Genomic DNA, 24,717 nt, shown 5'->3' with positions numbered 1-24,717 from the left:
GGACAGAGGTATGGACACAGAGAGAAAAGGATGTGGAGGTGACATCCTCACTCCCTTGGACTGAAGCCCCAAAGGTTCTACACTAGACTATTATAAAACATCTATGAGGCTGCTTTTCAAAGAGAATTTTCAGTGGATCAACAAATTTTTTTGAGGAAATAAAAGGCTGGCTCAGGGCTTCCCTGGTGGCGCAGTGGTTGAGAGTCCGCCTGCCGATGCAGGGTACGCGGGTTCATGCCCCGGTCTGGGAAGATCCCACATGCCGCGGAGCGGCTGGGCCCGTGGGCCATGGCCGCTGGGCCTGCGCTTCCGGAGCCTGTGCTCCGCAGCGGGAGGGACCGCAGCGGTGAGAGGCCCGCGTATCACAAAAAAAAAAAAAAAAAGCCTGGCTTAGCCAAGCAGTTCCAAACACCTAAATAAATATGTGTCTGTTTGGAATTGACAAAAAATTTAACTACTTCTGAACTGCTTTTTATCGCGAAACTGAATAGAATAGAGTCCTGAATCCAGTTGTTTATGGCTGTCAGAAAAATCGCCGTCAGCTAGAAAGGGGTGATGGAATTACTCACCCTGACTCTGGGGTCAGCAAACCAAGGCCCATGGGCCAGCTCCAGCCTGTAACCTGTTTTTATAACATTAGCAAGCTGAGAATGAGTTTCACATTATTAAATGGTTGGAAAAAATCAAAAGGGAAATTAATTATATTTCATGACACATGAAAATTAGATGAAATTCAAATTTGTGAGTTCAGGAAGTTTTACTGGGACAGGGTCACACCCATTCATGTCTGTATTGCCTGGGGCTGCTTTGATCCAATAACAGCAGAGCTGAAGAGTTGTGACAGAGACAGAATGGGCCACATTTTTAAAATGTTTATTTTCTGGCCCTTTTCAGGAAGTCTGCCCTCCCCTGCTCTGGTGTGTTGTGAGTGTTAAATATTTTCAGTATGGTGGAGGCCCTGGACAGCCATCAGGGCTCTGCCTATCAGGCTTGCAGCTGGAGGATCACTTATGTCTATTGCCAAGGTCCTGGGCCTGGGCCCCAGGGGTTGGGGGGGTGGGTAGCAGGTGGAGATACTCAGAGGAATCAACAAAAAGGGACCAAAGGAAGCTTGAGCAGCAGCTGAGAACCCAATCAGGGCTGCCCAACTGCCTGCTGGACTCCAGTAGAAGACAGCCTGGAGTCAGATGCTCAGGGTCCTGGACTTCCCAGCAGCCTTTGGTCGTTTGTGCACCAGAGCCAGTAGAAGACCTGATCTGATCTGTCAGCATGGGAAATGCCCAGGGGTGTGAGACACATCTCAATTTTACAGAAAGTTTTTTTTTTGAAAAGAAGAAAAAATACATCAACTGTATGGAAAAACATTATTTCATTCATATAAATATAGTTTACAGTATTGTGCATCCATAAGAAAATATATACCTTTTGGCCATGCAATAATAATCTATTAACCCTAAAGAGAAGGCTAAAATCACGGAGCTCCAAGAAAATCTTCGTATCAGTAAATACAGGTTGCAGCAGAAATACACTTAAATCCATAACATAAGGGGAATTATCCAAATTCTGTGCTCATCTGTGTGGTCTCTGGATTTTTACTTTTGATAAGAAGAGAATATGAAACGTTCACCTTTGCTGAGATGTGTGTTGCCATGTCTGCCACTAGGGGGTAGCATGACCCATTATTTTACCTCTTTTTTTCAGCCTTCCAAGTATGTAGCCCTAAAACCAATGTGTTAGACTCACAGGGAAACTTGTACCTGTAATGTTATATATATTATATATAATACAGTACATGAAATATTATACATTATATGAAATATAATCAAATGATATAACGTTTATATAGTATATATTTGGGGAGAAAGTAAAGAATGTATCCTATGCACAGGTAAATAAAGTCTCACTGGAGCATAAAGAATTCAGTTGGAATTCACAGGTTCAGAGTAAAAGGAGAGCAGTACTGCTTAAGGTCAAGGAAGGAATAGGTATATGACAGCCTTTCCACCAGAAAGTTCCAGAAAAGGCTTAGACCACCTAAAAGACTAAGTAGCAACTGATGGGCTTGTGGAAGGAAAGGCAGGATGAGAATCACAGGACGGACAGTCAGTAGCCAAGGCATCTGAGAGACGCCCAGTCTAAAGCAGAAACCAAGAGACGTGACGCACAAAACAAGAGGCCAGAGAACCAAGATGACACAAGTGAGCCTCGGGGTCTTTGGGTGAGTCCAAGCTGCGGGAGAAGCCGGGTCAGGAGCCCATGTTATAAACAGCAGCAAATGGACACTCCTAATAGCTCGGGGGGGGGGGGTGTCACACATTCAGAATCTCAAAAAGGTGAGTTTAAGTCCATTTCCCAAATGAGACTAGGAGTGACAGAAGGGAGATTAAAATTCCAGCCTGTTCAGACTTTCTGAAACATAAAACCCTGAATGTCTGGGGGCAATTCATCCAGAAAACGTCTCAGTCAGCTTCTAACATCTTGCTCTGGGGCCAGGATGGAAAGCGCTGTAAAGGAAGAGCTTTCCCAAATCTTGAAGCTGGGCGTGCAAGACAGTTCCCAGTGCGCGTGTGAACGTCCCTTTGCCACAGTCAGGCACAGTCTCCAGGAGACACTACACTACCTTCCGCACAGTCCACGAACACGAAATGCCTGCATTGTACTTTCCCACAAATCATTTCACTTAATCCCCATCAAAGACCTATGGGTAGGTATTAATATCATACCCACTGTCCAGATGAAGAAACAGAGAGCTTAAGTCACTGGCCCAAGGTCACAATAATGAGCGACGGTGCCAGCACTTTCATCTGAATTGCCTGTTCATTCCACCCCATTTGCTGCCTCCAAGTAGAAGTATTTCTCTAAGAGCCAGGAGGTGTATAAGAAGGCAAACTACAGCAAGTGTAAGAGATTTGTAGATATTCAAAAGAGAAGAAAAGGGACTTCCCTGGTGGTCCAGTGATAAAGAAACCACCTTTCAGTGCAGGGGACCCGGGTTTGATCCCTGGTCAGGGAACTAGGTCCCGCATACAGCAACTAAGACCCAGCACAGCCAAATAAATAAATAATTAAAAAAAAAAAAAAGAATCACAAAAAATGGAATTTTTCCAAAGGCCAGTGGGGAGCCAGAGGTCATGGAGAAAAAAAGAACAGGGCTAAGGGGAGAAGGAAGGATAGGATTCAGAGGTAGGAAGAGGGGGGAAGATGGGCACTAAATTCAAAACTGTGGCTCTGTAGCAGAGGTAGAGGGTGCCTCCTGTATTTAGTGTTCAAAAGTAGTGGGGGAGTCTTTGTTCCGCAAAGGAAGGGAACCAAGAAGAATGTCTGGGCCATAATGAGAGCTCATAAATAGCTGTGGAATGAATGCAGGAAAAAGACTGGTTTCTAGACTGGTTTAATGGCAGAGGACTGCAGTGGGAGTAGGGGGGTTCCGGAGCTGAACAGAAACAAAGAAACAGAGCATCCAAATTAGGTTTTTCTCCTGCACTGCACAAAGCTCCATTCTTTGCCTAATGACCTAAGCCGGAGAGTCTCTGCCCTGAAAGGTTTCCAGCTGGTCCGAGAGCAATGGTTTCGTTTCTGTTGTTGATGCCTTTGTCGGGGGAGGAGCTACCAGCAATTCCAGAGGAGAGGCCCCCAGGGGTAGGATTCCTCAAGGCTCCTGGGAGATGAGTCATGACAAGCACCTCCATCCAGCGTGAAAAGGGAGCAGGGCGATGTGGGATGCTGGATGCTACGCTTCCCAAGCCACATTTGGCTCTGTTTCATGCCAGAGATAATGTACGCAGCCTGGGATTTGCTGTTTCTCCCAAACCTCCTGTACCTTTCTTTGCTTCAATGTGAGAGAGAATGAGAGAGAGAGATGTGTCCTTAACAGTAAGAAAATAGTCATGCGTCCAACAGGAGGGCCGGTGAAGGAGAAGGAAAGTAATAAGTGTGGAAGAGATGTCCGAAGAGGCTGGCCTCGTGAGAAACCTTGTAGTGTCTCCTGGAGAGCTGCTGACTGCCCAGCGCAGCAAGCCCTGCCTTCCTGAGCTCATATCCTTCACAATTTCAGTCAAGGAGGATCAGATGACCCTGAGACAACTGCTCCCCAATCTAGCTGCTGCTGAGCAAACAGCTCATCGAGGATTACAGTCACTGTGGGTTTTGCCTACCCGCCATCTCCTGGTTCCTTGGGGAACTCATCCCTCCCTCACTCCCTGTGGTCCCCTTGGGGCTGTCACACCTGGCGGGACATCACAGGTGGGGCCCCTGCTGAGGCTGCCCTTTCAGAGAGATCCCTCCTTTCAGATGCCTCGTTTGTGCTGCATCCGTCAGAAATGAGCCAAGCAAGGCCAGCGGTAGTCTTGCCGTGGCCTGATATACGAACGGTAAGAGTTCAAACTTCTCTTTCTCCAGAGGTTTCTAAGCTGGGAGAATGTGAGTCTAACCTGCTGCCCGTCATCTTGTCTGCTACTCGAAGACAGTTCTCTAAGAGCAAAGCCAAAGAGAGAAAGAGCTAGAAGGACGAGACAAACTCCTGCCCACGTAATTCACGTTCCTGGATCCAGACGGGCCTGAAGCAAGTCAGCTCTTGTGTTTTCCAATCACACAAGTAATCAATCATCCTTCATTGTTCAATCTAGTTTGGGTTTGGTTTCTACAACTTGCAGAAACAGTCAGCACTCATTTACCACTTTTCCCAGCTTCCGCCTCTGCTCACGCTATAGTTTTCTCTCCCATCTCTACACATCGAACGCTAAAGCCTTTTAAGTCCCAACTCAAATGCCACCACCACCACCCCCTCCATGGAGCCTTTCCTGACCCCATCCTGGGCCAACTCACCTCTCCCACCTCGACAGGCCCCTGACACTTCCTCTGTACTTTTCTCTGTCCATCAGGGTGACACTCTGCTGCAGGGAGTAGAAAGCTGACTTACAGCAGCTTAGGGATTTATTTTTCTCACGTAACAAGAAGTCTCAAGGAAGGCAGCTGCCAGCTGTTTGAAAGGTCTCACAATATCCAGACATCAGCTCGACAGTGGCCTTTGTCTTAGGCTCATTGCCTCATGGTTGCGAGACGGGTGCCACACGTTCAGGCATCATTTATGCTTTCCAGGTAAATCATTTTTGCTTTCCAGCTTCTTCTCCTCTTTTGTCAGGAAAATAAAAGTTTTCCTGAAACCCACCGGCAGACTTCTAGTTAACAGTTCATGCCTCCACAGTGCATCGCCAACCATTTCCAGTTGCAGTGGAGGGTAGGAAATGACACTGTAACTCCCCCAGTCGATAGAGTAAATGAGGAAAAGGAGAAAGAAGTTAATGATGGCTCTTAGGCCAGCCTGGGAAGAGTATCTGCCCTGCACTCTTAAGGCCCTGGTCACAGTTGATTCTTTTATTACACTTTTTCCCATGCTCAACCCTGAACTCCCTCTGGAAGGGACTGAGTTCTCAATCACTGAACCATTCCCAGCGCCCAGCACATAACACTTTGATAAATATGTGCTCTGTGAACGTGCGTGCTGCTCCTCGCTCTGGCTCTTGGGGCCTCCGGGCAGGCTGAGCAAATGTGCGGCTGCAGTGAGGTAATTAAATATGCGTCCTTCTTTGATCTCTGAGCTCTCCTGTTTGAAATTCATCTGTTGGAGTGGAAAGATACCAGGGAGGTGTGTTTTTGTGCCTTGTCTAATCATCAGAAAGGGTTAAAACATTTCTATTTCAGGTCTGCTGTGATCACCAAAGGTTACCTGGCAGGAGTGTCTATTTGATGCGTTAAAGGCAAGAAATTGTGGGAATTAAGAATTAGTGTGCTAATTCTGAGTATCCCTTTGATAAAGTTAGAATAAAAGCAGCAGTGACATTGCCAATGACCCAGTTGTTGGAGAAACCTTGGATTAAGCCACAGAGGCCCTTGCCTTCAAATCCTGTAATATTGCATTAACATGGGCTCAGCCTGCAGAATTGGATTTAAATCCAGCCCTTGAATGCGCACCCTACCTCGCCCCTTCCTCACACCTAATCTCATTTTGTCCTCAGAGCATTGAAAATAATGGTAATGCAGCTGCCATGGAAAGTGACTGTGTGAGCGTTTTTTACATTAGAGAGGCTCTCAATAAAGTAAAAGTGTTTTTAAGTGCAGAAGTCTCTTCCTTTACATTCCTCCTGCCTGGATAATAAATGACACGTGGCCTGCTGTGACAGAGGGTCTGGGACAGCCGCACCAACTGTCCCCAAGCACAGCACAGCACAAGGGTGTACATGTGCGCTGGGTTTTTGGATCCAGATTTACGCAAAAACACAGCACAAGAGCAAGACAAGGCAGGGCCGTCTTTCTGGCCCAAACCCTCCTTCATTCATACATGTCAGTAAAATAATAATCAATAATAATAATGGCACATTTAAGACGTGCTAAGAACATTGCATGCGTGGTCTCATTCGACCCTCTTGACCTCCCTAGATGCTGGATACTATCATGACCCCATTTTACAGATGAAGAAACTGAGGCTCAAAGAGGTTACCTCACTTAACCAGGATCACACAGCTCGCAGGTGGGGGTCCCACGCTCAGACCTACGAAAGCCCCAAGCTGCCTGGACCCCCTCCATGTTAGTGCTGGGCAGTCATTCTCAGCCAGGGTCTGTGGGAACTTTGGGGGCTCCATCCCAGACCACCTAGAAGATCTGAATCTCTGGGTATCGGGCCAGTGCATCAGGGGTTTTAGCTCCAAGTGCACTCCAGGTGAAGTGGGAAAGCCGCCCTTCTGAAGACACCACACCTGACTGGCTGACTTTCTGGCGTGATCAATCCGACCTGTCACCCTCCCCAGCAGAGGACCCGATGATGCAAACACACGGTGTGGACTTGAAAAGGCTCTGTGATGGACCACAACACAGGCAGACCTGGGCTGGCAGCAGCAAAGCCCAAAGCTGGCTGCTCTGAGAAGTGCCCCATGATCCTGTGGCTAGTCCCTTCCCCCACTGATTTGTCTATTCATCCAATAAGCACTTATTAAGTCTCAGGCTATCAGCTGGAGAGGGAGGAAGGAAGATAAAAAGTTCTTTCCGGGCTTCCCTGGTGGCGCAGTGGTTGAGAGTCCGCCTGCCAATGCAGGGGACACGGGTTCATGCCCCAGTCCGGGAAGATCCCACATGCCGCAGAGCGGCTGGGCCCGTGAGCCATGGCCGCTGAGCCTGCGCGTCCAGAGCCTGTGCTCCACAACGGGAGAGGCCACAACAGTGAGAGGCCCGTGTACATAAAAAAAAAAAAAAAAAAAGTTCTTTCCATCCAGCGGAATTCTCTTGCCACGCTCTGCCCTCCATCCACTTATGATCTAACCGAGGAGAGCGGCTGGAATAAGACAAACAACCACAGCCACGTGTACATCAAGTATCAGATGAGTGGCCCAGACCAGGAGGATTTCAAAAGTTCTAACAGGGGAGTGATCCCCAAGGTCAAGAGTCTTCATGTAAGGAGGGACTTGAGCTTTGCAACGTCAGTGCAGCCTTCCCAATGGGCTGCGGAACCTAGTACTACATACCAGTGGGTCCAGGAGAATCCACCTCATCCCAGGTTGGTTGCAGCCTCAGCAGGTCTAGTAGCTGGAGACTGTGACCCAGCTCCCACTATGGACGGGAGAACACTGATGGCAGAGGGGGAAAACCAATCAGAAAGGCCAACCATCCTTGACAGGTGGGTGACAGCTGGGCAGCAGGCATCCCCCGCTCCATCAGAGCTCCTTCAGCAGATGTAAAGACCCGGTTTTCTCACCTGGTGAAGCAGGACATCAGTACCTTTCTCCCAGAGCAATTGAGAAGAGCAACCGTTACTATGACCACCAGCTCCACCACCATTGTTGGAGCTCCTTCACCGGCCAGGTACAGTGTTCACCACTTCACCCACTTTTGTTTTCTTATTGAAGTATAGTTGATGTTTAATATTATATGAGTTAGAGAAGTACAATATAGTGACTCACAATTAATTAATTTATTTTTTTGCGGTACGCAGGCCTCTCACTGTTGTGGCCTCTCCCGTTGCGGAGCACAGGCTCCGGACACGCAGGCTCAGCGGCCATGGCTCACGGGCCCAGCCGCTCCGCGGCATGGGGGATCTTCCCAGACCGGGGCACGAACCCGCGTCCCCTGCATCGGCAGGTGGACTCCCAACCATTGCGCCACCAGGGAAGCCCACTGCACCACCAGGGAAGCCCGTGGCTCACAATTTTTAAAGGTTATACTCAATTTATAGTTATTATAAAATATAGGCTATTTTCCCCATGTTGTACAATATATCCCTGTAGCTTATTTTATACCTAATAGTCTGTACACCTTAATCCCCTATCCTTATCTTACCCCTCCCCCTCCCCTCTCCCCACTGGTAACCACTAGCTTGTTCTCTATATCTGTGAATCTGTTTCTTTTCTTTACATTCACTAGTCTGTTGTGTTTTTTAGATTCCACATGTAAGTGACACATATTTGTCTTTCTCTGTCTGACTTATTTCACTCAATGTAATACCCTCTAAGTCCACCCAAGTTGTTGCAAATGGCAAAATTCCATTCTTTTTAATGGCTGTATAGTATTCTATTGTATATATATGCGCCACATCTTCTTTATCTATTCATCTGTTGACGGGCACTTATGTTGCTTACAATATCTTGATTATTGTAAGCAATGCTGCTATGAATATTGGGGTGTGTGTATCTTTTCAAATTAATGTTTTTGTGTTTTTGTGGGTTTTTTTTTTTCAGATATATACCCAGAACTGGAATTGCTGGGTTATATGGTAGTTCTATTTTTACCTTTTTAAGAATACTTTTTTTTTTTTTTTTTTGCGGTACGCGGGCCTCTCACTGTTGTGGCCTCTCCCGTTGGCGGAGCACAGGCTCCAGACGCACAGGCTCAGCGGCCATGGCTCACGGGCCCAGCGGCTCCGCGGCATGTGGGATCCTCCAAGATCGGGGCACGAACCCGTGTCCCCTGCATCGGCAGGCGGACTCTCAACCACTGCGCCACCAGGGAAGCCCTATTTTTACCTTTTTGAGAAATCTCCATCTTGTTTTCCACAGTGACTGCATCAACTTACATTCCCACCAACAGTGTATCAATACAAACCATATCACCCACATTTTGATCTCTGTGAATCCACCCAACAATGATGGGAAAAGCACCATTATTATATCCCATTTTCCAGAGAAGAAAAACATCCTCTAAGAGGTTAAGCAGTTTTCTCAAAGTCACATAACTAATCAGTAGCACAGCAGACTCAAGCCCAGCCCTATCTGATTCCAAAGCCCCTACCCTAAACCAGGACACAACACACAACAGGAGTTTATAACCTGAGTCTGAGACTGGCATGGGGGTCTGTGGGTAGAATTTAGGGGTTTGAGAACTTGGATAGGGAAACATTACACGCTTACTCAGTGGCATCCTGGTGTTGAGGAGGGCAGGGCAGTGGGAATCTTCGGCCCCTGCAGGGATGTTTTTGTCACTGATATTATTTTAAATTGATAGTGCATGGTGATAATAAAAGCAAGATTGACTTCAATTTTGTTATTGTTTTTAAATTTGCCGAAGACTATGTACCTTTTTGCCTGCACTAACCTCTAATTAAAATTTAGCATCTTGGGACTTCCTGGTGGCGCAGTGATTAAGAATCTGCCTGCCAATGCAGGGGACACGGGTTTGATCCCTGGTCCGGGAAGAGCCCACATTCCGCGGAGCAACTAAGCCCATGTGCCACAACTACTGAGCCTGCATTCTAGAGCCCTCGAGCCACAACTACTGAGCCCGCGTGCCACGACTACTGAAGTCCATGTGCCTAGAGACTGTGCTCCACAAGAAGAGAAGCCACCGCAATGAGAAGCCCACTCACCACAACGAAGAGTAGCCCCTGCTCTCCATAACTAGAGAAAGCCCACGCACAGCAACGAAGATCCAATGCAGCCATAAATAAATAAATAAATGAAATGAAACAAGCAATAGCTTTAAAAAAAAATTAGCATCTCCCTCAACTATAAGTGTAGGAATGCCCCCCATCCCCCGTGCAGATGTATTAGAAGTACCTGTGATTTTTGTCACCAATAAAAATCACAGACATTTTGTACCATATTACAGTTGTTGCAGGTATCTCCCAGGTTCCAGTATGTCATTTATACTCATTGTTACTTCAAATTTATGGTGGTTATAAGACTGCTGTTAGATCTTATTTAATGGATAATACAGAAGATTAGCTGTTACTACATTCACAGATTTGTTTTGGTTTTGGTTTTAGTGTTTGATTTCTTTTGTAATTTTATATATTATAAAAGGGGTTCCTCCCTCTTGCACTGTTGGCGCAAATGTAAATTGATACAGCCACTATGGAGAACAGTATGGAGGTTCCTTAAAAAACTAAAAATAGAACTACTATACGACCCAGCAATACCACTACTGGGCATATACCCTGAGAAAACCATAATTCATAAAGAGTCATGTACCACAATGTTCATTTCAGCTCTATTTACAATAGCCAGGACATGGAAGCAACCTAAGTGTCCATCAACAGATGAATGGATAAAGAAGATGTGGCACATGTATACAATGGAATATTACTCAGCCATAAAAAGAAACGAAACTGAGTTATTTGTAGTGAGGTAGATGGACCTAGAGACTGTCATACAGAGTGACGTAAGTCAGAAAGAGAAAAACAAATACCATATGCTAACACATATATATGGAATCTAAAAAAAAAAAGGTTCTGAAGAAACTAGGGGCAGGACAGGAATAAAGACGCAGACGTAGAGAATGGACTTGAAGACACGGGGAGGGGGAAGGGTAAGCTGAGACGAAGTGAAAGAGTGGCATGTACATATATATATACACTACCAAATGTAAAATAGATAGCTAGTGGGAAGCAGCTGCATAGCACAGGGAGATCAGCTTGGTGCTTTGTGACCACCTACAGGTGTGGGATAGGGAGGATGGGAGGGAGGGAGATGCAGAGGGCAGAGATATGGGGATATATGTATATGTATAGCTGATTCACTTTGTTATAAAGCAGAAACTAACACACCATTGTAAAGCAATTATACTCCAATAAAGATGTTTAAAATAAAGGGGTTCCTGGGTCCCATCAGACTCAAAAAAGGTGGGAAGTACTTGATACCCATTCTCAAAGATAAACACACTATTTAAATGCTGGAAATATTATAACCTTTGGCCTATTTTACTTTCCATCTATGTGTCTTATTTCCCCAAGTCAATTACCAGCTCTTGAGAGCTGGTCACATAGTTCTTTATTTCTTCCACAGGCAGTCTCTCTATTGCTGTTTGTTGATTGACTAATAGAACTCCTGGAAGCTTCAACGATCTAAACCCAGTTTCATATTCAGTAATCAGGAGATGAATAACATGACAGAAGAAGGAAACGTACTGAGATCAAATCTTCCATATAAGTTGGCAAACCATGGGATAACCCCTGGATCTTGCTTCTTGGAAACTAAATATAGCTGTAGAAGGAAAAGGTCTATTGGAATTTTCCATCAAGGCTGATAGAGTAGGGCAGAATGCCCAGACGTCAAAGCAGACTCCAAGCTAGGAAAATACTCCTGGGCAAGATGGCATCATTTTTTTTTACATACTAGAAGGCTTATAAAATAATACCAGACAGCCTGGGATCCTAGTATTTGCAAGGGACCCCCCTCTGCACAGAACACACATCACTCCCTGGCACCAGAGCTGAAGAGGGTTTGGGGTCCTCAGTTGTACTTTTATACCAAGAGACTCTGACTATTCCAATTATCTTTCTTTTATGATAAACAGCCAGGACTGCATGGCATAAAATAAATACCAGTTTCTTTTGGTCACAGATTCTGTGTCAGGAATTCAGGCACAGTAGGGATGGCTGTTTTCTGCTTCCTGATTATCTGGGGCTTTCAGGTTGGTTTCTGCAGGTGCATGTCTGGCACCTGGGCTGGGATGGCTGGAGGACCAGCCAGAACATCTGTCTACGCGTGGCCTCTCCATGTGGGTTGGGTTTCTCATGGTGAGAAGGGGCTTCCCAAGAGGGGGTCTCTGGAGAGAGAGCATTGTGAGAGGACCAGGTGGAAGCCTCATGGGCTTTTCCAGCCCTCCCGTCATATTCTATTGGCCAAGGTGGTCACAATCTGTCCAGAATCAACAGGAAGGGACACAGACCCCACCCCTGATAGGAAGAGTGCCAAAGAAGTCTGGAGCCATGTTTTACAATCACCACACTGACCACATGAGCATGACTGCTCCCAAGCTTAGAGATAATATACAGAGCCACAAGTGGGTCAGACATGGGGTGGTCTCTCACCTGGTGGGAGAAGAGGGGGGAGTGGCCCCAGCAAACTCCCCAAGCTTGTCTTTCCAGCATCTTGAGTCCACCCTGCCCCAAGACAGGCATCCCGGAGGAGTCTCACCTGCCAACAGTGCTTCACAAATGAAAAGATCCCTCCTGTTATCATCCTAACCCACCACCCCACCCTGATTGCCATTCTTCCTACACATCCTTAAACCTCCAGATTACCCTCCAGCAAAAAACCTGCTCCCACAAAGTGAGTTCAGTTGGTTTGTCTCATTGTTCTTCTATTAATACACATGATTCACAAACACTACATTCCTTAAAAGATACCGTCAGCTGTCACTTACATAAGAGAACTTGGCAAGACAGATGGAGCACTCCAGTGGTGTCTTTGCCTGAGGTAGTATATATGCTAATATCTCAGCACAGACACCTTGAACTGCTTTGATTCCCAACTAAGTTCCATCAGCTGGGAAGTTCAAAGAGGTGAGCAGGATCTTAGAAGAGTGAGTGAAGGAAGCTTTTCTTTCTCCCCAAGAAAATAGAATCACCTTCTCATTTGTCAAACAGTTGAAGAAATCTACAGAGCTACTCCCCAAAATCAGCAGGAAGGGAGGAAGCTTGATGCTATCTAAAGAAAGGTCCTACACATAGAAAGAAGAAGCATGGTACCTAGGACTTAGGCAAAAAGGGCATTTCAGAGAGAAAGACTGGCATGCACAAAGATGCAGAGGCAGGACTGTGCCAGGCTTCTTCCCAGAGCAACAAGATGGATGACCTACCTGGAGAGGAGGGTTTGGGTTTGGGAGCTGGAGAGGACATGTATTATTTTGTCTGCCCAAACCAGGACTCCCCCACCTTCTTTGGGCAACAGCTCCTTCCCCATTTGGTTCTCCGTAGCCCTGGAATGGGCATGTGACTCAGGCTGGACTAATTCTCCATAACTGGTCCTTTTGACATCAGTGATTGGCCCAGGGATAGGCAAATGACCCAGCAGAGCCCAAGCTCAGGAATGTTTCCAAGTGGAGTTCGTGGGAAGAGCTCACTTTTTTCTCTGCTCTCGAGAGGAGAGAGAAGAGAGTATACAGACTTGAAGGGCCCAAGCTCTTCAGTAGGAATGACTCCAAATCCCAGGCCCACCTCTTTCCTGGCTCTGTGAGCTTGTGCAGGTTTTTCACCAAGGCTCAATTTCCTCATCTGTAAAATGGGGGTAACCACACCCACCTCACAGGGTTGTGCTGAGGATTAAATGAGAATGTATGTCACATGCTTAGAGTAGTGCCTGGACTTACTAAGAGCTCCATAGATGGTTGTTATTATGTTAAAGACAATATCTCCAAAGCTGCCTACACCGTGGTACCAGCTTTAGGGGTAAATCAGTCCTCGAAGGAGGTAGGAATGAGCAAACTGTCCTCCCTGCAGCTTGTTTATAGGAATCAAGAAATTCTCTTTTTATTTAAGCTGATTTGATTTTGATTTCTGTCACTGGCACCCAAAAAGTGGCTGAGTGGTTAAAAAAAAAAATTTAAGGGCAAAAATACTTAGAAATACATCCTTAATATGTTCCCCTAATTACACAATTCATTGAATTAATGCTAGTTTGGTGACTATTTCTTTTTTGAGGTTCCTTTCCCCTAAGGTTACTTGCTAAGCTCCTGAAAATACGAGTCAAGCTGGAGGAAGTTCCAAAGAGAAGTTGGGAGGGGGACAGGGATACATGCTGGAGACGTGGAGAAGATTAAGTGGTCCATCAGCCTTTGGATTCCAAGCCCTGAGACACTTCGGAGCCCCTCACACCTCTGACTCCCAGCCAATGACAGCCCAGAGCGCTAGGTCAGAGCTCAGGTTCAGTATCCCAGATCATAAATGGGAATCAGAGAGGCAGAATCCTCATGAGAAACCAAATAGAAAAGCCAAGCAAACAGGAGAAGGATGCCCGCTCTCACCACTATAACGTAACAGTGCTATGAGAGTCATAAACATAAATAAGAAAAATTATCATTATTTGCACCTACTTTTGAATCTACACCTGGAATGCCAAAGAGAACCAAGTAAAAAAACAACAAAAAAGAAAGAACTATTAAAATCAGTAGGAAAATTCAATAAGGTGGCTAGCTATAAAAATTTATATGTGAAAATATAGCTTGCTACAGACACATAACTAATTGAAAATATAATGAAAGAAAAAAATCCCATTTTAAAAGGAACCATCAAAAAAAGTCAAAACAGGGGCTTCCCTGGTGGCACAGTGGTTGGAAGTCCGCCTGCCGATGCAGGGGACACGGGTTCGTGCCCTGATCCGGGAGGATCCCACCTGCCGCGGAGCGGCTGGGCCCGTGAGCCACGGCCGCTGAGCCTGCACGTCCGGAGCCTGTGCTCCGCAACGGGAGAGGACACAACAGTGAGAGGCCCTCATACTGCAAAAAAAAAAAAAAAAGTCAAAACAAAACTAAGGATAAACCTAATAAGGAATGTGCAGAACCTATATGAAAAATAACTTTAAAATGCTAATGAGGGCCTTCCATAACTTTTTTAAAGCTGGGCAGATGATTAGGTAGAGTGAGAGAATACACACACGGCACCAGAGAACAGAGATCAGAGAAACCAGATAAGAGAGAAACCAGAAGCAGAGGTGGGAAGGGAGAACCTGAAATTCTTCTCGGGCCAGTGAGAGTGGTTACAGGAGGTTTCTGGGGGTGCCCATGGCTCTGGGCATGCCTCGGCAGGAGGCTGCCCGTCATCCAGCTCTGAGTCACCACTCCCTCCCTGGGGACAGGTTGCATTCTAAGCCCCAAGATTTAGGGGCAGGCCTGGGGGCTGACCAAGCCAGCAAAGGCGGACACTAGGCGGCAGAGGCATTGCTGCTAACAGAAGTGGCATCCCATTCCAGCTAAATGAAAATCAGACCCTCTGGTTTCTGTTTTTGTTTTTGGCCTCACCGTTCGGCATGCAGGATCTTAGTTCCCCGACCAGGGATCGACCCCCGTGCATTGGGAGCGCGGTCTTAATCACTGGACTGCCGGGGAAGTCCCTAGATCCTCCATTTCTAAATATATATTTTAGTATTATTTAAGTATGGTACAGCCAACAGACCAGGCGATGACTTCCATTAAAATGATAGTTTGTGTTTTTTCAACAAATGGTGCCGGAACAATTGGTCATTCACATGTAAAAAAAAAAATCTAGACACAGACCTTATACCCTTCACAAAAATGAAGTCAAAATGGATCACAGATCCAAATGTAAAACACAAAACTATAAAACTCCTAGAAGATAACATAGGAGAAAACCCAGATGACCTTGGGTATGATGATAACTTTTTAGATAAAACACCAAAAGCATGATCCATGAAAGTAATAATTGATAAGCTGGACTTCATTAGAATCTAAAATGTCTGCTCTGCAAAAGACAATGTCAAGAAAATGAGAAGGCAAGCCACAAACTGGGAGAAATTATTTGCAAAGGACACATCTGATAAAGGACTGTTATCCAAAATATACAAAGAACTCAAAACTCAACAATAAGAAAACAAACAACCTAATTTAAAAATGGGTCAAAGAGGGGCTTCACTGGTGGCGCAGTGGTTGAGAGTCCGCCTGCCGATGCAGGGGACACGGGTTCGTGCCCCGGTCCGGGAAGATCCCACATGCCACGGGAAGATCCCACATGCCATGGAAAGGCTGGGCCCGTGAGCCATGGCCGCTGAGCCTGCACGTCCGGAGCCTGTGCTCCGCAACGGGAGAGGCCACAACAGTGAGAGGCCCGTGTACCGCAAAAAAAAAAAAAAAAAAAGGGTCAAAGATCTCAACAGACACCTCACCAAAGAAGATATACTGATGGCAAATAAGCATATGAAAAGATGCTCCACATCATATGTTTATCAGGGAAATGTAAATAAAAACAAAAAGATACTACTATCCACCTATTAGAAAGGCCAAAATCCAGGACACTGACAACACCAGATGCTGGAGAGTATGTGGAACAACTGGAACTCTCACTGGGAATGCAAAAGGTACAGCCACTGTGGAAGACACTTTAGTGGTTTCTCACAAAGCTAAACATACTCTTACCATATGATCCAGCATTTACGATCCTTGGTATTTACTCAAAGGAGTTGAAAACTTACATCCACACAAAAACCTGCACATGGATTTTTATAGCATCTTTACTCATAATTGCCCAAACTTGGAAGCAACCAAAATGTCTTTCAGTGGGTGAATGGATAAATAAACTGTGGTACATCTAGACAGCAGAATGTCATTCAATGCTAAAAGAAATGAGCTATTAAGCCGTGAAAAGACACGGAGGAATGTTAAATGAATGAAACCAATCTGAAAAGGCTCCATACTGTGAGATTCCAACTATATGACATTCTGGAAAAGGCAGAACTACAGAGACAATAAAAAGATCAGTGGTTACAAAGGGTTGGTGGTGGATGAATACATTAAGCAACAAAGAAATTTTAGGGCAGTGAAAATACTCTGTGCGATATCATAATAGTGGATACTTATCATTATACATCTGTCCAAACCTACAGAATGCACAACACCCGGAGTGAACACTAATGTAAACCATGGGCTTTGGGTCACTGTAGGTTCATCAACTGTAACAAATGTACCACTCTGGGGTGGGGGGAATGTTGACAGTGGGGGAGGCTATAAATGTGCGGGGGCAGAGGGTACATGGGAAATCTGTGTACCTTTCCCTCAATTTTGCTGTGGACTTTGAACTGCTCATAAAAAATAAAGTCTTAATTTTAATATAATAATTAGTTGATTCATTCTTAAAGATTGTCTGTTACACTCACAGGTCTCAAAAGAAAGGCACCACACCGTGACACCCCAGGACACACAAGGAAGCACCAGGGCCAGTCAGGAGGCCGAAGGAGCAAGGGGAAAAGGGGGGTCAAGAGCCTTTATTGTGGTTTCCACATGAAGAAAGAGGTGAGGCAGGGTAGGCCGGCTTAGCATTGGCTAATTTGAATGAGTCACTGGGCGCTGGGGCAGAGGGGCTGTCCCTAGTTGGGTGGTACCTGGCCCGCATGTGATTAAGGCGGGAGAATAGTGGCCCAGAGTGTACGAATTTGATGCGGGAGGTGGTTGAGGGTATGGGCTCTGGAGTGGTGGGCTTGCAGGTGAGTCATCTGCTATCTCTAGGAATTAGCTCTCCCTGGGAGGGGAAGTCTCTCCAGAGTCAGCAAGGCCCCAAGATACCAAAGCATCAAAAATACAAAACAGGGCTTCCCTTGTGGTGCAGTGGTTGAGAGTCCGCCTGCCGATGCAGGGGACACGGCTTCGTGCCCCCGTCCGGGAAGATCCCACCTGCCGCGGAGCCACTGGACCTGTGAGCCATGGCCGCTGAGCCTGCGTGTCCGGAGGCTGTGCTCCGCAACGGGAGAGGCCACAACAGTGAGAGGCCCGCGTATCGCAAAAAAAAAAAGACATGATGAATACACCATCCTGTCACATCTCCCAGCTCACAGCGCATTTTCACTTTCAGGAGACAGTATCTTCTTCACTACTTCCCTGGGGCAAAATCCACGCGCCTTGGGACTTCCCTGGTGGCGCAGTGGTTAAGAATCTGCCTGCCAATGCAGGGGACACCGGTTCGAGCCCTGGTCCAGGAAGATCCCACATGCCACAGAGCAACTAAGCCCATGCACCACAGCTACTGAGCCTGTGCTCTAGAGCCCGCGAGCCACAACTACTGAGCCCACGTGCCACAACTACTGAAGCCCACATGCCTAGAGCCTGTGCTCTGCAACAAGAGAAGCCGCCGCGATGAGAAGCCCGTGCACTGCAACAAAGAGTAGCCCCCGTTTGCCATAACTAGAGAAAGCCTGTGCGCAGTAGTGAAGACCCAACACAGCCAAAAATAAATAAATGCACTTATTATAAAAAAAAAAAAATCTACCCGCCCAGTTTTCTAAAGCTCTTCTTGGATAAACCAACTACCCAGGGTCACATGTGGCTCTTTGATGGCAGTCAGGACAAGAATTCGCATCTTCCAACTACCAGACCAACATAGCTTTTCCTCTATAACACTCAATAGACAACTTCATGCATACATATCTACTTGTTGATATAAAAGATGGGTGAGGGGTGCCTGAAAATCCCTGCCTTAGCAATGAGCTAAGGGTTAAAGGTATTGAAGCTCCCTTTTAAAATGCAAATAGCATCTAGGATCGTGGACACATAAACCTCTATCTTTCGTTAATCCTACATCCCAGACCAGTTTAATCACTAGCTTTTCCCCATGCTGCTCAGAGAACACGAACCTGGGACGTGTCTGGACTAGATACTGAATAGGCTTGGGACGGGGTCTGGCAGGACACCTGTGTTCTGGCCTCAGTGTTTTCACCTATAAAACAAGGAGGGCTGGATTATCTTATTCAACAGTAAAATGGTTGTGTTATTTTGATTACATTCTCATTCCTTGGCAACTGTCTCATTTTCCTTTTGTAAAAGGAATTCAGACACCTAACACAATTGTACGTTTATCTCTAAAATCCTGGGGTCAATGCTCCCCTTCCATCAGATGGTAAACTCTAACTAGGACATGTCTTGGGACTCCTGGCAAAACAGTGTTCCCCTGCCAGATCCCTCTCCGTTTGGCATTTTTATCCAAATCTCTTTGTTCTGTTAGGCAGCAGTTTAGGGCTTTTTACTCATTTAACAGGTAGGTCTTTTTGAAGTTCTCATTTGAAATAATTTGATATTCAAGCAGTATGTGTGTGGTTGAAAGTCATAAAATTATTCATTTGAAAGACTTCTCCTTTTCTCTTGGATACCAGCTGAAGTGTGTAGCAGTTCCCTGGAGCAAAGCTCACTGTCTAGAAAAGCCTTTTTTCAGCAGTGCTTCGCCACCATCACTAAATTGAGTTATTCCGACAGCCTTTGATGCTCTGGAGTTTTTTTCCTACATGTGCATATGAAAGCTGAACAACAGCATAATTTAATTCTTCAAGATTTACTTTTTAATCACTGGGGTGGTTCTTCTGGGGTAGAGAGAGTTGACCCTATTTTCTCAAGTTGAAATTGATTTAGGTCAAATAATTTTTGGAATTTGAATTAGGTATTTTTCTCCTTATCAGCATGAACTTCAAGCTTCATTTTCCAGCAGCTGGGAACATCTTTGCTACCTATGAATCACGGATGATTGGAGGAAACCAAATGTGGACAAAAAGGGTATTCACAACGCGCTGAATTCTATCCACATAATTCTTCATGGTGATCTGAATTGGTTGTCAACGTACAATTTTGTTAGGTGTCTGAATTCCTTTTACAAAAGGAAAATGAGACAATTACCAAGGAGTGAGAATGTAATCAAAATAACAAAACCACTTTACTGTTGAATAAGAAATCTTTCTTTATACACAATGACATATTATTCCAGAATAAGAAATATTTACCCCAAGGGGATTCTATTGAAAAATGTGTAATGAAATGTTAAGAGCCATCTTCCTCTCAACTCCAACATGCACCCCCAGCATTAAAGTCTGATTATTTATTCAATGAGCAGGGAACAAATCTATCTATAATAAAGCACCCAGCTTATATCAAAAAGGTGTTTCTCCAAACAGGGATTGAGTTTAAGTATATAAATACTTCCATATGGTTTGTCAATTACCTTTAGTAATAAAAAGTGCTAACTTAGGTTCCCCCAGTGGAAAAAGATTCTCTTAAAACTAATTGGAAATGAAAGCAGAGGGCAGGTTAACTTAAAGTTCAAGGACCTAAGGCAGAGCATCTCTGGTGATGTCCACCTGCAGCTCCACCCCTCAGCTGCCTGCAGATTCATACCTTCATTTGTTTGACCATCTGGACACCCAGTGAATTAAGCTCCATGGATGTCCAGCTACCCTCTCATAAACCCGGGATAGGATTTTTAGGAGAACAAGGAAGGGTAGATCCCTAGACCTGGTCCCCAAGAGGACATCAGTGTCAGGGAAGTCCTAGAGATTCAGACTGGATCAGGGTATCATGAGAGCATTTTTCTCCCCATCAAGGCAACAAAAACATCCCCAGCAAAAGAGAGAAGACTGAGACACCTTTATATTAATTAAATAGGTACCTCCTAAGCATCAATTATATACCCAGAACTGTAATCAAGAATTCAGAGACAACCTATGGAATGGGAGAAAATATTTGCAAACAAGGCAGCCGACAAGGGATTAATTGCCAAAATATACAAATAGCTCATACAGGTCAATATCAAAAAAACCCAAATGGCCCAATAAAAAAGATGGGCAGAAGACCTAAATAGACATTTCTCCAAAGAAGACATACAGACGGCCAACGAGCATATGTAAAGATGCTTAACATCGCTAATTATTAGAGAAATGCAAATCAAAACTACAATGAGGTATCACCTCACACCAGTCAGAATGGCCATCATCAAAAAGTCTACAAATAATAAATGCTGGAGAGGGTGAGGAGAAAAGGGAACCCTCCTACATTGTTTGTGGGAATGCAAATTGAGGCAGCCACTATGGAGAACAGTATGGGGGTTCCTCAAAAAACTAAAAATAGAGTTACCATATGATCCTGCAGTCCCACTACTGGGCATACATCCAGAAAAGAAGAAACTCTAATTCAAAAAGATACATGCAGCCCAATGTTCATAGCAGCTCTATTTACAATAGCCAAACAAGCCATGGAAGCAACCTAAATGTCCATCGACAGATAAATGGTTAAAGAAGATGAGATAGATAGATAGATAGATAGATAGTTAGATAGTAGATAGATATAGACAGATATAGATATATAGACTCAGTTATATACATATAACTGAATCACTTTGCTGTATACCCAAAACATTGTAAATCAACTATACTTCAATTTTAAAATAAATAATTTTTTTTAAAAAAAGGATTCAGGCATAAGACGACACAGGTCATGTTCCAGTACACATTAAGCATTTGGTGTTTATTGAATGAATCAACTGAGGAAGATGGCAGTATGAACCAGAAGAATGAACATAAAGACATTGAGCTCATAATAATCACATAATAATTACACACAAAAAAATTTGAGGAATTAATGAGTGGTTGGATGGAGAAATAAAGGGGGAAATTGAACTCTGACCCCAAAGGTTTTGAACCTTGGGGCCTATATAACAGGAATACCATGGATGCAAATACAGGATTTGGAGGGGAAAAGTCAAGGATACTTTAGTTTACAGTAACAGCAGGACATTCTAGTGGAAATATGTAGCCTACCTCTCCTCACATAAGGCCAGCCCAGAGCTGGCGCAAACTGCCCTGGGATGGAGCCCCAGGGGGAGGACTCTGAAAGTCCAAGTTATAGTTAAAGAAACAGAAATTCTCACAGTTGGGGGTTTCATTAAAGGCCTATAATTCAACCATTCATATTATCCATTAATTTATGGTTTATGTTACCCAGATTTTCCTTAGATGAGCCCCCAGTCTGCCTTTCTGTAATAACTCAGTTACATCACGTCATTTCCAAACTTTTACATTTCCATCTTTTTAAATCAATTCGTCCATGGTATCTAAAAACACGTTCTTCAGGTCTTTCTGCCCCTGTTCAATTTTGCCCAGCCTCCTCCCTCAGTGGAAATAGCAGATGCTCATTCCCTTTGCTTTCCTGAGATTTGGCAGATCTGCTCTTTCTCACTTAGGAGTGAGGAGTCTGGTGTCTGGAGAGGGAAGCCATGGGTTCAGGCTCACCCAGGCCGTATCTATCAGTTGTTCACGATTGATCAAAATAATCAGTTTTTCAAAATTCCACTTTCCCGTGTAGTGTGACAGCCCCACTCCAGCGCCCTGCACTGAGGATCTGTCTGCCTGTTTCCCCTGGGAGCACCCCTCCCAGAGGTTGGAGGGGGTAGGGTCATGGGGAGGGCGTGGGCATAGGATGGGGCAGTCACTCAACTGACCCAGTGACTCATCTCTGTGGCTGTTCACAAGTGAAAGAAAAAAAGAAGCCAGGAGGAAGCCAGAGGAAACTTCCTGCTAAGCACCCTCACCTGAATGTAAAAATGCCCAAAGATGTCACCAATCTCAATATTTTTGTGCTGGAAATTCTTTTAGACAAAGTGACCTAGTCTACTACTTCCGTCAGTTATGTCCCACCGTAATCATTTTACCTTCTTCATTTTCCACTTATATCTACCATTTTCTTAATATTTTTGTTTAAATCAACTTACATTTTATTTAGGTAAAGTTATGTCACTAGAAAACAAACTTATGGTTACCAAAGGGGAAAGGGGGGGTGGGAGGGATAAATGAGGAGTATGGGATTAACAGATACAAACTACTATACATAAAATAGATAAACAACAAGGATTTACTTTACAACAGAGAGAACTATAGTCAATATCTTATAATAACTTATAATGGAAAATAATCTGAAAAAATATATATAGGCAACTGAATCACTCTGCTGTACACCTGAAACTAACACAATATTGTAAATCAACTATACTTCAATTTAATTTTTAAAATTTTTTTTAAAGTTATGTCACTGTTATAAAGAGAAAGCCAGTTTCACTCGCCATATAAATAGGAGGTAACCATAAAAATAAATATAATGAAAAACAGTACCATTACAGTCTAGCTAACTCTGAAACTAAGCCCTGCTCTCTATTAAAGAGAAATTAGCAAATGCCTAGAAAGGGTGTTAAAGACATGTTAGCATCATACTGAGACCTTCTCTTTAACCAGAATCATTGAAAATAAATTCATCCTCATAACAATAAACACTTATATAACTATGTGCCAGACACAGTTCTCATGACAACCCCAAAAGGCAGATAATCAATCTTATCCCCTTGAGACATGTGGAAAGTGAGACACAGAGAGATTAAGTAAATGGTAAAGCTGGGATTCAAGCCAGTGTGACTCTAATCAGAATCCCTTTCTCATGATGTTACTTAATGCTGGACATCCACCACCTAAAATCCCCATCCCTTAGCAACCGCTGAGCAAAAGCAACCTGAATCAGAAGGGAGACATCCCAGCCCAGGTCCACACATTTAGAGTCAGGACTAGTATTAGCTCCACGGAGACCTTGATAAAAAAAACAACTCCTGCTCTCAAGGTCAATCTGCCTTATTGACATGTTACCTTGAACAAGTATTTCTTTTACAACTCACTGGTCATTTCCGTTTCTAGGTGAGCTCTGCCCGTTGTTCTGCTTCTTTTTCAAATAATGTGGTCCTTCTTAAAAGGAACGGACGCATTTCAAGAGACTTGAACATTTAGCACTTAATTTTCAGTTTTACCATCTTCAGACTTTGATTCTTATCACATGATTCCCCAAGGGATGGTAAAAAAAAAAAAAAAAAAAAAGACATCCAATCCAGGCCTCTGCAATTCTTCCAGAGAAAACATGAAGGAGGCAGAAAACAGGAGCCTCTCAGCCTCCTCGGTCCTGAGACCTGATTAAAGAGGAAGCAGCAATTCCAGCCATTTTAGAATTACTGACGGACGAGGTGCCGCTGGAAATTGCTAAAACCAGGGTTGGAGACTAAATATACGTGTGCTTGGATTAGTTAATAGTTCAATTCCACGAGGTTATGATTGTAAATCCCAGGACTGCTGGTTCAGCTTAATTTGCGGATCAGGACTGTCTGTAAAGTTGCCATTTACAGTCAATTTCCTGAGAGAAAGAGAGAGGAGGAAATGAAAAAGGGGAATATTTAAATATCAAGTGAGTCCTTTCAATGGAGTCCCAGGAGAACCACAGTGAAGTTGACAGCACATTAGCTGAGACCACATGTTACACCCTTTGGAGTGACACATTCTTTGATTTAGAATCTCCCATGGTGGGTATTGATGGTGGAGAATGTTTGAGCCTGATCCCACATCTCCCAGATTCATGCCTCATCCGTCACCTCAAGCCAGGTCCCTACCCCACCCCCTGGCTTGTCTCACTGCCTCTCCTGGCTTCAATCCTGTCCAAATCCCTCAACTGACACTCCCTGTTTTTTTTTTTTTTTTTTTTTTTTTGACACTCCCTGTTTTAAGAACACCCCAGAACCAGTTTCTGGCATAGCCCTGCCAGCCCCGAGGGGCCCAGGAAAGGGCTCTAGAAGCTACATATCTAGCTTTGCTACCTGCTAAATTACTTATACAAAAGGCCAGGTCCCTGATGAGGCTACAGCAAGACCACTCCCTGACTGGACTGTGTTTATCAAACATGTGCAGAAACAAGCTAAAATAAGTACGAAACCAGCGAAAGGGAAGGAACTGGGGTCATTTGTTGCAACCAACGGCAGCCTGTCCCTTGGAGCCCAGCCGGGAGAATGCCAGCTCCTTTTTCACAGCAGTGGGGTCCTAACGTTGGACTCAAACACTGCAGGGGCCTCCACCTACTGCCTTGCCCTCTTGATAAACCCCTATTCTCCTAAAGGTGGCAGGATGGGGTTTCCTTGTTCTCTCCCGAGCTAGGATGATAAAAGGCCACCCCAGG

Source organism: Orcinus orca, chromosome 7 (genome assembly GCF_937001465.1).
Source record: "Orcinus orca chromosome 7, mOrcOrc1.1, whole genome shotgun sequence".
Taxonomy (NCBI): Eukaryota; Metazoa; Chordata; class Mammalia; order Artiodactyla; family Delphinidae; genus Orcinus; species Orcinus orca.
The sequence above is the reverse complement of the archived record's forward strand: the minus strand, read 5'-3'. Positions refer to the sequence as shown.